The 11,964-nt window shown below is 49.0% G+C and overlaps 1 long non-coding RNA gene across 1 annotated transcript in view; it reads left to right on the top strand.

Annotated features, from left to right (window-relative positions):
* Positions 1-261: 261 nt before the first annotated feature.
* LOC138579393 (uncharacterized) overlaps positions 262-11,964 on the top strand; it is a 52,884-nt gene continuing 41,181 nt past the window's right edge. The window contains exon 1 of the long non-coding RNA XR_011304008.1: positions 262-348. This is a non-coding gene — a long non-coding RNA (uncharacterized lncRNA). The remainder of the gene's footprint in view (positions 349-11,964) is intronic.

The raw sequence follows: 11,964 nt of genomic DNA, 5'->3' as shown, positions 1-11,964 counted from the left end.
AAAGAATGCTTTCAAACTTACATTTTCAAACTAAATTTCGACTAAAATGACAGTATTTCACATTTCTACTTTCAATGGTATGCATCCAAACGTTGGCAGTTCAAACTTAAAGTTCTGAACTAATAACCCATAGCAGTTAATCTTTGGGGAATGGCGTGCCGGGCATTATTTTCGGCAGACCACTTCCTCTTTCTGTTCCCTTTTCGTCAGAACCTGATCTGCGCAACTTCTTTTCTTGGTATCAGTGATCTGCGGTCGGGGGCGGTGGGATCCTGATTGCGCTCTGCCCCTCTGGGTGCTTTTCTGGCTTGGCAGATGGACTCGGGGCTCCAGGTGCTTGAACCTCAGGTTTGTTGTGTGTGTGTGTGTGAGTTTGGAGGGGGGGGGGGTTCTGGCACCAGTGCATTGTGATGTTCATGCGCGTGAGCCCAAGGTTAGGATTGTGTTCATTGTTTAGGATTCGAGCATGTTTATGTAGCGATTTTCTCAGGGCCTCGCGTGACTTTAAAACCAGCAGAATGCAGCCTGTTGTACTGCATTGCACCACAGTGGAGTCCTTTGCTATTAGAGTAGGTATCCATTACGGGGTTGCTGAAAAACCTGCAGCCGGGTTTCTGGCAACCCTGTGACAACCGGTTACTCCCCATTCCATGGAGTGCTTCCGTGACAACCATGCCGGTAGGGGCCTGAAAAACCCATCAGTTCAGGCCTGATGGGGGATCTGTGGCCCCTACCAGCATTGTTGTAGTATGGCAGTCCAGTGGTCGAAGTGAGCCAGAGCAGAACGGTTTAGTTTTAAAATAAAAGTGTAGGAAGAAGGTGAAACTTGCACTTTTAGTGCACTCCACTGGACGTGCCCTTAAACAGCAGGTACATGTGTTTTGGGGTTTGTATTGTGCATGGGAGGGGGCACAGCGATGGGGTTTGTGGGGAGCGGTACAGGCCAGTAGGGAACATAGTTCCACTACTTCTTTTCGTACACTTCTACCACTGACCGGCACCCTTATTTCCAGACCGCCATACTCGGAATGAGGCCCTAATAAGACAGTAAATTATTGTCACTACAGGCGGTAAATGTAATTCAGTTTGCCGATATTCACACATCTAAAACCGCCGAACTTGTAATGAGTCCCTAAATATGCAAGGAAAGGTTCTATCTTTCTGCACAGGTTTACTACTTTGTTGCTGGTCAGTGGTTACGCAGCTTAATTAAGAGAGAGGCCACTGTCATGTGATCTAAAGGTGTAGTTGCCTATTATCTTCCTTAAGTTAGGGAACTGTAGACTTAATGTGCATGAGCGGTAGGTCTGCACTTCTGGCCTTAGTGAACTGTGATGATGATGTGCTCTGTAGCCATACTCTGCAGGGATTATGATATGATAGGTTATTTATAACGCGCTTAATACCCAGAGGTTTCTAACTAAGTGAGGACCTGCGGATTGAACCTGTGGTGCTCCCTGTTGTCTTGCTTCCAAGGCGAGCTCGTTGCCCTGAGCTATCTTACCGAGACAACTTTTCGATTCTCAGGTGCAAGACATAGTTGAAAATCAATATACTCCAAGTTACTGGGGGTTATAGTAGCCTTTTCCCCCACCCCTCTTAGAAACATATTAAATGCATGTTGAGAATTTCTGGATGCCTAACCGGAGAGCCCCCTTCCTACCTGTCTCCCGTTTCTCTGGTGACATGATTAATTTAATTGGGGTATGACATTTACACGTTAATGACTGCCATACAGCATAACGGACACTTTATAACATCAGCTCCACCAAGTTAATTAGAAACAACAATATAAGGAAATAAACAACATATTTTTAATGGGGGAACGTCCAGATACATGTTTACACTTTTCGACGACTCACGTGCCAGTATGTCTAAAATCAAAATGGTTCCTGCTCAATCCTCACACGGTGTCCTATGCGCGCACCTGCTATGTTCCTCTGCTGGAATTACCCAACTCTGGAGCTCCAAAGCTCGGAAAAGATTCTGAGAACCCATAATCCTTCCCTTCCTCAGCGTCTGCACTCAATCACATCCATCTATGTGGAAACCCTGCCACACGGCCAACCTGTCGGTGCACATCTGAAGAGAGTTCCTGCTGCAGCCTAACAACGAGCTATATCCTGGCCCTGGAAGAGCCTATGCAGGTGTACTCTAGGTATGTCACCCATGCTGTGACCCTAAAAAGATGAGTGTTATTTGTAGCTTTCCTTCCGGCATGTTCCAGCTACCCTATAAAGTCTTTGGGCTTCATTTACCAAAGCTTGTTTACATGGCAAAGTCCCATTGAAAACACGTTGTAAATCAGACCCTGTGCCTAAAGGGAGCCACCAGTCTAGCTTCCAATGGCACGCTGAGGCAATCTACACAACCGGCAGAAGTCAGTTCTGGCTGCCCATGCAGTCTGAGGTTCCTACAGCTGACAGTCTCTTTCTACCTCAATGTGTGTTGATTAATGCAACAGCAAGTTCCGGAAGTGGTGGCATCTCAAGCAGAAACTCCCGGAACAGGATAAACACCAGAAGAATCAGTCTGTGGTGGCGTCCTCACCCCAGAAAGCAATCTATGACTCGCCCTAATTCATGACACTGGGCATTGATGAACACACCACCAGCACCCCACAAATATAGGCCCGGTGACACAGGTCTAATGTGGGGAAAGTGAGTGGGATTACTGACATGCACCTAAGAAACAAACACGTTCCCACAGTTGGAATGAATAGATCAGGGATATGCAACAATTGGCTCTCCATATGTTTTTGGCATACATTTCCCAGAAACTGGATATGGTATAGCCAATGGCAAGGGAGCATAGAAGTTGCAGACTGTTAGGAAAGATTTCGTAATTGTAGGTAATTTTCCTTCCATGTGGCAACCCCTAAACTTTTTGCTGTTGTTTTTCACCTTGTTCTTGACTTTGCCAGAGAAGTGCAGCCTTCTGCCGCACTCCTCTGGGCTTTCGCTCCTTTCTTACGGGGAAACTGACATGCCCTTAAGACAGTCAGTACCGGGGAACGCTGTTTCCCGTAGTTTCTTTTATCATGTTGCGGCTTTCGTGCAACATGACACAAGAGGGCACTGTAAGCTAAGTTACAGCTCTCTTGGGTCTCTAGCCTTCTACAGGCCCTAGATACTCGTTTAGGATTGTATCTGATCGGTGCAAGTGATTCAGGGACGGGAATGGTGGCAGAGATCGTTTCTTGTGTTTTGAGCTCCTTTTGGCGTTCTAAGCGCGTTTCTCGCGCTTTACCCAAAATGGTGGCCTGGCTCCCAGAATGGCCAGACCACAAGGCTCCTTTGTCCTGTCCGCTTACCGTCTTGCTCCCTTCACCATCCCCAGGTCGAGCCGACCCGGGGCCTTCCTTATTTGGGCATGTACATTCCCGCGAAACACGGATGCTTTCGCGGGCTTCTACATGTCTTGTGTGTGCCTCCAGGATATGGGCTGGGATGTCTGGTCCCAATACACATCCTGGGTGCCAGAGAGTCTAGGGTGGTGTGAATGCCTGGGACCAGCGTGGTCCGTGATTGGTCCACGAATGGTGTGAGTGTTGATGAGCGGATCTCCCATTGGGTCCCCTCCGTTTTGGCGCAAAGGGAACCGTGGATAAGAGGGGGCTGGAAACACCACTACCATGTCGATCTCCTGAGTTCTCACAAACGAAGGAATACAGGAGCCAAGTATCCTGCAACCACGAGGCTGGACCGAGGAATCGCTGGTGACCCGCTGAAGGACTTCTCCTCTGCACTGCTGTCGCCTTGTGAAACCCTTTTCACCTTTGATCGAACCAGAAGGCCTGTACTGGTACTTCGACCCTTGGAATAGCGGGAACAGCTATTCTCGGCATCTTCACCATCTCCTGCCAGTAAGCCTTCGGAAGCGTCTCTGGGCCATCCAGTAGACTGACCAGCTTACACGGGAGTCTTGCTCTGTAACCGCCGCCAGGTTGTGTAGTATTTCGAGTCCTTGTCACTCTCACACGCTTCGTACACTTGGCATTCCCAGGTCTGAAGTGAGTAGTGTACATTTGGCTCAGATACACACGGCCGCTCCGTTGCCCTGCTGTGGTAACAAACTGTGCAGGTTTCTTCGATTGGGACGTCTTTTTACTCAACACGACGACGAGGCGTTCCCTGCTCTTCTGAACCTGCCAGCTACTGAAACTGACGCGGAGAAGCCTGGGTCTGCTTGCATCGGGGACCGGTGAGTAGCATAGCTAGGATCTGGTCGCCCTCCTGCAGGAGCCCATTGCTTTTCCCCGCTGTGTCAAAACAGCACCCTTTTCCGTACTCGGGCTCTGCTTCTGCCCACTGTGGAGGCTGCGCTTGAGTCAAGGAACTTGTTCTTCTTCTTTTGTGCACTAATCTGAACTGCCTGATTTCCCTCGAAGAGCTTCTCCTTTTGCCCGTTGGCACCAGCGTGTGCAGGTACTTTTGAGCACAAGGCTCCACTCTCCGCAGGGCTCGGACTTCCATCTAGTTAGGTGCCTCTGAAGGCGGACTGGGTCTAAGCATTATTTCGCACTGCCTGTTTTCCTTCCCTTTTAGGTGGACTACACATTTCGTGCATCTAACGCTTGAGACTTGTTGTATTTGTATATATATTGTATTGGTATGGTATGTGTTGGTTTACTATTGTTATATTGTGATTTTCTCGCTACGGTCATTGTTTTAAAGGCCTTGGAATAAATGTGTATATATTTTTAATATAACACCTGTTTGGAGTAGTTTGTAAGTGTTCTTGCTTTGTGTGCTCATTGCAGGCTTTCAGTCACCCTCACCCCTCTTGAGACCTAGTCTTGACCGCCGCAATCGCTACCTTGATTGGTCTGGCTCGTCCAGAGGTTACCCTGTTCCATGTAATTACGTTGGCCTTCTGAACTTCTGCGCCACCAGGACAGAGTTCAGAAATCCGTCTTAACAAATTGGTGTACAGCGGTGGGATACGACTGAAGGTATCCAGTGTTGCGCACAAACTAAGGCATTTCAGGTTATTCCAACCAGGACACGTAGTGAATTGTTGTAGTATAACTTTAAAAAGGCCATAGTCCTATCTAACAGTATGGAAACAAATACCTTGTTAACTTTAAATGCTTCCAAATCAGAAACATTGAAAAAGATGTGTGCGGAGAGAGGTGTTTCCTCTCAAGGCACGAAATTGGAAATGATCCAAAGAATCGTTGCGTGGCAAGAAGCGCAGCTTGACGCTATAACTTCTGAGGACAGTGCGGAAGGAGGTGGGGCTGCTCTCACTGGTAGAACCGACGGTTCTGCCGCTGCACTGATCCATCGCGACCACAAGGACAGGGAGGACGAGATGTCTAATGTTTCCTCTGCCAGTGCTGATGGGGAGGCTATGCTTGAATTCAAGAAGCAAGAGCTGCGGTTTAGGCAGCAGGAGCTTGAATTCAGCATAGCCAAACTAAAAATCGAACAGGCAGAAAAACAAAAAGACAGGGATCACCAGTTGGAACTGGCTAAGCTTCAGGTTGCAAATGGGTCCAAGGGTCCTGGACATGGGTCTGGGGCCTCCTCTCATCCACGGTTTCCGAAAGATCTGCTCAGTGTGTATGAGGAAAGGAATGACATTATGGACTGGCTGAATGCGTTTGAGTATGCATGCGAAGTTCAACAAGCTGACAATGCTGATAAGATTGCCTGGTTCCTCAGTAGACTGCCCTATTCTGGCTGTAGTGCCATTATGGAAATGTCGAAGGCTGAGCGAGCTGATTTTGCAATGTTAAAGCAAACTCTCATTCTAAAGTTTGGGAAGACTCCGGCCCAATATTTGAAACGTTTCAGAGAGTATAAGAAAAAGGAAGGTGGTACTTGGGTATCTTATGTCACTGAGTCCTTGAAAAACTTAACTGGCTGGGTCGAAGGTTATAAGGTTTCTACCTTCGAAGGCATGATAAATCTTGTCATGCTGGAACACATTTTTGCATCTCCTTCCCCGGAGCTTAAGCAGCATTTGGCCGATTCGAAGGAGATAGATCCTAAGAAGCTGGCCATTGCAGCCGACTTATGGGTGTCACATCGAGTGTCCCATAAGGACAAAACTCATCCTGGTAAGCAGGAGGAAGGGAAAAAGTCCAAAGATAAGGAGGGTGGAGAATCTGATAAATCTTCTTCTCATAAGGGCCACAAAAAGAAAAATAAGGGTAAGACACAAGAGAACTCACAGGGTAGTGGAGGTCAGCCTCCGAAACAGAACTCTGGTTACAATAAGCCTCCCTATGTAAACAGACCCAATGGATCTTGTTTTGCTTGTGGAGCAACTGACCACGTGAAGGGGGATCCCCGGTGTAAGGTTAGACCTTTGAGGGTCCACTCCGCTAATCTGGCCTTCTCCTCCTACGAGGAAGAAGAGATTACAGGAGCATCCTTCTCCTCAGACTCATTTCCCAGCGGGATAGAGGCTGAGGTAGTTTTAGTTTCCCTGGGTTCCTGGGAGCCTAAAGTCGCAGAGGCTTATGCTAGAATTCCGGATAATACCAAGCACTACTTTAAAGACAGTGTGCTGATCAATGGAGTAGATACTCCATCTCTTAGGGATAGTGGGTGCAGTCGCACTGTAGTGGATTCTACCTTGGTAGACTCAGAGGAAGTTGCCAGAGCTACTCTGATGCCCACTAAGTTGCGTTGGCTGACGGCCCACTCCGTATGTTCCCAGTAATACCTGTAAATCTTACTTTAAATGGTACAGCAGTCAGGATTCCAGTGAGCATTCAGAGAAACGTCCCGGGAAAGGTCTTGTTAGGTAATGATCTCAGAGCTTTAGGGCTCGTAGGAGACACTGCCAAAAGACCCTACACACGGTCTCAAGCACGGGCAGCATTGGCCAAGACCAATACGCTGCCCCAGCCGAAGGGGAAACCCAAGGCGAAAGGAGTCGACAAGTCAAGACGAGGGAAAGAGAATATTCCCCCGAGCTCGCCTACCACCGCGGTGGAGGAGGTTGGTCAATCGCCCGGGCCTGACGAGGAGGTGGTGATGCCTGAAGTATTTGACCCCAACGATCATCCTGAACTAAAAGACTTGTTAGTTGAAGGAGGTCCTGATAGGGACGAATTCAGTAAAGGCCAACGTGAGTGCCCATCTCTGGAAGGCCTAAGGAGACAGGCCTGCTCCCAGCTTGAGGGTGAACCTCCTGGGACGCATAGGATTTATTGGGAAGGTGGACTCCTGTATAGTGAGCCCACAGAGTCTACAGAAGGAGACCATAGGAGGTTAGTGGTTCCCCTTGCTGTTAGGGCCTTCCTCCTGCAGTTGGCGCATGAAGTTCCCCTTGCTGGTCACCTTGGTATGAAGAGGACCAAGCAAAGGTTATCCATGCACTTCTACTGGCCCAAGATGGGGGTGCAAGTAGAAAGTCACTGCAGGAGTTGTGCCTCCTGCCAGTTGTCTGGTAAGGTTGGCGCGACAATCCAAGCTCCGTTGGTACCGCTCCCAGTTGTGGGGGTACCATTTGAAAGGGTAGGGATCGACATCGTTGGTCCCCTTGACCCGCAAACATCCTCGGGCAATAGGTTTATCCTGGTGCTGGTCGACCATGCAACCAGATATCCTGAGGCCATCCCATTGAAAACTGTAACTGCCAAGTCAGTTGCAAAAGCTTTACTTGGCATATTTACTAGGGTTGGCTTCCCTAAAGAAGTTGTGTTGGATCGTGGCAGCAACTTTATGTCGAAGTATATGCAGGCTATGTGGAAAGAATGTGGGGTCACCTACAAGTTCTCTTCTGCATACCACCCCCAGACCAATGGTCTGGTGGAACGTTTCAACAGAACGTTAAAGAGCATGATTGGGGCTCTGGAGGAACCTCAGAGAAGAAAATGGGATCTTCTTTTACCATGCTTACTGTTTGCCTACCGAGAGGTACCACAGGAGGGTGTTGGCTTCAGCCCCTTCGAACTTCTGTTCGGTCATCCCGTATGGGGACCCTTAGCCATCGTCAAAGAGGGATGGGAGATGCCCACTCCCCCTGTTACTACCAACGTAGTTGATTATGTGCTAGGGTTCAGAAAACGGATGGTACTTCTGATGGGCTTGGCTAGTGATAAATTGAAGGCAGGACAAGCGCTGGTGAAACATTGGTACGACCAGAAAGCTTCCCTCATCAACTTTACACCTGGTCAGCAAGTCCTGATCATGAATCCCATAAGGCCTCGAGCTTTACAGGACAAATGGTCAGGCCCTTACACAGTGGTGGAGCCCCTGGGTGAGTTTAACTATTTAGTGGACCTTGGAAGGCCTGGACAGGCTCCAAAAGTGTTTCACGTGAATAGGCTGAAGGCTTTCGTCCCAAGAGTCGAAATAGCAGCACTGCTACTGGCTTCAGATGTTGAGGAAGAGGAGTCTGAACCTCTCCCCGACCTGTTCGAAAGCGGTCCTTCAGATAGCTCCTTTGAGGGTGTCCGAGTGGCCCCTCACCTGACTTCTGATCAGCAGGCTGAGGTGAAAAGTTTGCTTAAGCAGTTTTCCCCCCTGTTTTCACAGTCGCCTGGTTTGACACCTTGGTTCAAACATAACATTGACACAGGAGACAGTGTACCTACCAAAAGTAGGGGATACAGGATGTCAGACAAAGTACGGTCTTATATTAAGACCGAGGTCAACAAGATGTTAGACCTTGGGGTGATTGAACCCTCTAGTAGTCCTTGGTCCAGCCCTGTGGTTTTGGTTCCAAAGGCAGGCACTTCTGAATTGAGGTTCTGCGTGGATTACAGGGCTCTGAATGCTGTCACCAAGACAGATGCACACCCCTTGCCTCGAACAGATGAGCTGGTGGATACTTTGGGTTCCTCCAAGTACCTCAGCACGTTTGACCTCACTGCTGGCTATTGGCAAATAGCTTTAGCAGAACATGCCAAGGAGAAGACAGCATTTTCTACTCCAGACGGCCTTTACCAATTCCGGGTAATGCCGTTCGGGTTGAAGAATGCACCTGGCACTTTCCAGAGGCTTGTGAATCATGTGCTGAATGGGTTGGAGGAATTCTGTCTTGCATATCTGGACGATATAGCAGTTTTCAGTGCCACCTGGGAAGACCATGTGAAACACCTCGGGATTGTGCTCTAGGCTCTTCAGAAAGCACACCTGACCATAAAGGCTAGTAAATGCCAGATTGGACAAGGCTCAGTGGTTTACCTTGGACATGAAGTAGGTGGAGGGAGGATACAGCCTCTTCCCAGTAAAGTACAAGCAGTACAAGACTGGCCTACCCCCATTACGCAAACCCAAGTGAGAACCTTCTTAGGACTCACGGGGTATTACCGCAATTTTGTGGCAGACTATGGCACCATAGCTGCCCCTCTGACTGCCCTCACAACTCCGAAAAAACCCAAGAAGGTAACTTGGACCGATGAGTGTGAGAAGGCCTTCAATGGCTTAAAAGACTCCTTGTGCCAGGCCCCTGTCCTCAGGGCCCCTGATTATCAAAGACCTTTTATCGTGCAGACGGACGCCTCTGACACTGGGATAGGAACTGTACTATCACAAGTAGATGAGAAGGGTAAGGAACACCCTATTGGTTTTATTAGCCGCCAGCTTAAGGACAGAGAGCTCAGATGGTCCACGGTAGAGAAAGAATGTTTCTCTGTTGTGTGGGCCCTAAGGAAGCTGAGGCCCTACCTCTATGGGACCCACTTCACTGTGCAAACTGACCATAAGCCCTTAAAGTGGCTAATGAACATGAAGGGGGAGAATCCAAAGTTGCTTAGGTGGTCCATAAGTCTACAAGGCTTCGACTTCACTATTGAGCATAGGCCAGGTGTCCAACATAGCAATGCTGATGGGTTGTCCAGAATGTTTACCCGACCTGAACAAGAGACTCATCCAGGGGTGGATTAGTTCCCCCTGTCCATAGTCTGGGAGGGGCGAGTGTTAGGAAAGATTTCGTAATTGTAGGTAATTTTCTTTCCATGTGGCAACCCCTAAACTTTTTGCTGTTGTTTTTCACCTTGTTCTTGACTTTGCCAGAGAAGTGCAGCCTTCTGCCGCACTCCTCTGGGCTTTCGCTCCTTTCTTACGGGGAAACTGACATGCCCTTAAGACAGTCAGTACCGGGGAACGCTGTTTCGCGTAGTTTCTTTTATCATGTTGCGGCTTTCGTGCAACATGACACAAGAGGGCACTGTAAGCTAAGTTACAGCTCTCTTGGGTCTCTAGCCTTCTACAGGCCCTAGATGCTTGTTTAGGATTGTATCTGATCGGTGCAAGTGATTCAGGGACGGGAATGGTGGCAGCGATCGTTTCTTGTGTTTTGAGCTCCTTTTGGCGTTCTAAGCGCATTTCTCGCGCTTAACCCAAAATGGTGGCCTGGCTCCCAAAATGGCCAGACCACGAGGCTCCTTTGTCCTGTCTGCTGACCGTCTTGCTCCCTTCACCTTCCCCAGGTCGAGCCGACCCGGGGCCTTCCTTATTTGGGCATGTACTTTCCCACGAAACACGGTTGCTTTCGCGGGCTTCTACATGTCTTTTGTGTGCCTCCAGGATGTGGGCTGGGATGTCTGGTCCCAATACACATCCTGGGTGCCAGAGAGTCTAGGGTGGTGTGAATGCCTGGGACCAGCGTGGTCCGTGATTGGTCCACGAATGGTGTGAGTGTTGATGAACGGATCTCCCATTGGGTCCCCTCCGTTTTGGCGCGAAAATAACCGTGGATAAGAGGGGGCTAGAAACACCACTACCATGTCGATCTCCTGAGTTCTCACGAATGAAGGAATACAGGAGCCAAGTATCCTGCAACCACGAGGCTCGACCGAGGAATCGCTGGTGACCCGCTGAAGGACTTCTCCTCTGCACTGCTGTCGCCTTGTGAAACCCTTTTCACCTTTGATCGAACCAGAAGGCCTGTACTGGTACTTCGACCCTTGGAATAGCGGGAACAGCTATTCTCGGCATCTTCACCATCTCCTGCCAGTAAGCCTTCGGAAGCGCCTCTGGGCCATCCAGTAGACTGACCAGCTTACACGGGAGTCTTGCTCTGTAACCGCCGCCAGGTTGTGTAGTATTTCGAGTCCTTGTCACTCTCACACACTTCGTACACTTGGCATTCTCAGGTCTGAAGTGAGTAGTGTACATTTGGCTCAGATACACACGGCCGCTCCGTTGCCCTGCTGTGGTAACAAACTGTGCGGGTTTCTTCGATTGGGACGTCTTTTTACTCAACACGACGACGAGGCGTTCCCTGCTCTTCTGAACCTGCCAGCTACTGAAACTGACGCGGAGAAGCCTGGGTCTGCTTGCATCGGGGACCGGTGAGTAGCATAGCTAGGATCTGGTCGCCCTCCTGCAGGAGCCCATTGCTTTTCCCTGCTGTGTCAAAACAGCACCCTTTTCCGTACTCACGCTCTGCTTCTGCCCACTGTGGAGGCTGCGCTTGAGTCACGGAACTTGTTCTTCTTCTTTTGTGCACTAAACTGAACTGCCTGATTTCCCTCGAAGAGCTTCTCCTTTTGCCCGTTGGCACCAGCGTGTGCAGGTACTTTTGAGCACAAGGCTCCACTCTTCGCAGGGCTCGTACTTCCATCTAGTTAGGTGCCTCTGAAGGCGGACTGGGTCTAAGCATTATTTCACACTGCCTGTTTTCCTTCCCTTTTAGGTGGACTACACATTTCGTGCATCTAACGCTTGAGACTTGTTGTATTTGTATATATATTGTATTGGTATTGTATGTGTTGGTTTACTATTGTTATATTGTGATTTTCTCGCTACGGTCATTGTTTTAAAGGCCTTGGAATAATTGTGTATATATTTTTAATATAACACCTGTTTGGAGTAGTTTGTAAGTGTTCTTGCTTTGTGTGCTCATTGCAGGCTTTCAGTCACCCTCACCCCTCTTGAGACCTAGTCTTGACCGCCGCGATCGCTACCTTGATTGGTCTGGCTCGTCCAGAGGTTACCCTGTTCCAAGTAATTAGGTTGGCCTTCTAAACTTCTGCGCCACCAGGACAGAGTTCAG

Source organism: Ambystoma mexicanum, chromosome 1p (assembly GCF_040938575.1).
Source record: "Ambystoma mexicanum isolate Mex_15411 chromosome 1p, UKY_AmexF1_1, whole genome shotgun sequence".
Taxonomy (NCBI): Eukaryota; Metazoa; Chordata; class Amphibia; order Caudata; family Ambystomatidae; genus Ambystoma; species Ambystoma mexicanum.
This window is presented reverse-complemented; position numbering and strand designations above follow the sequence as displayed.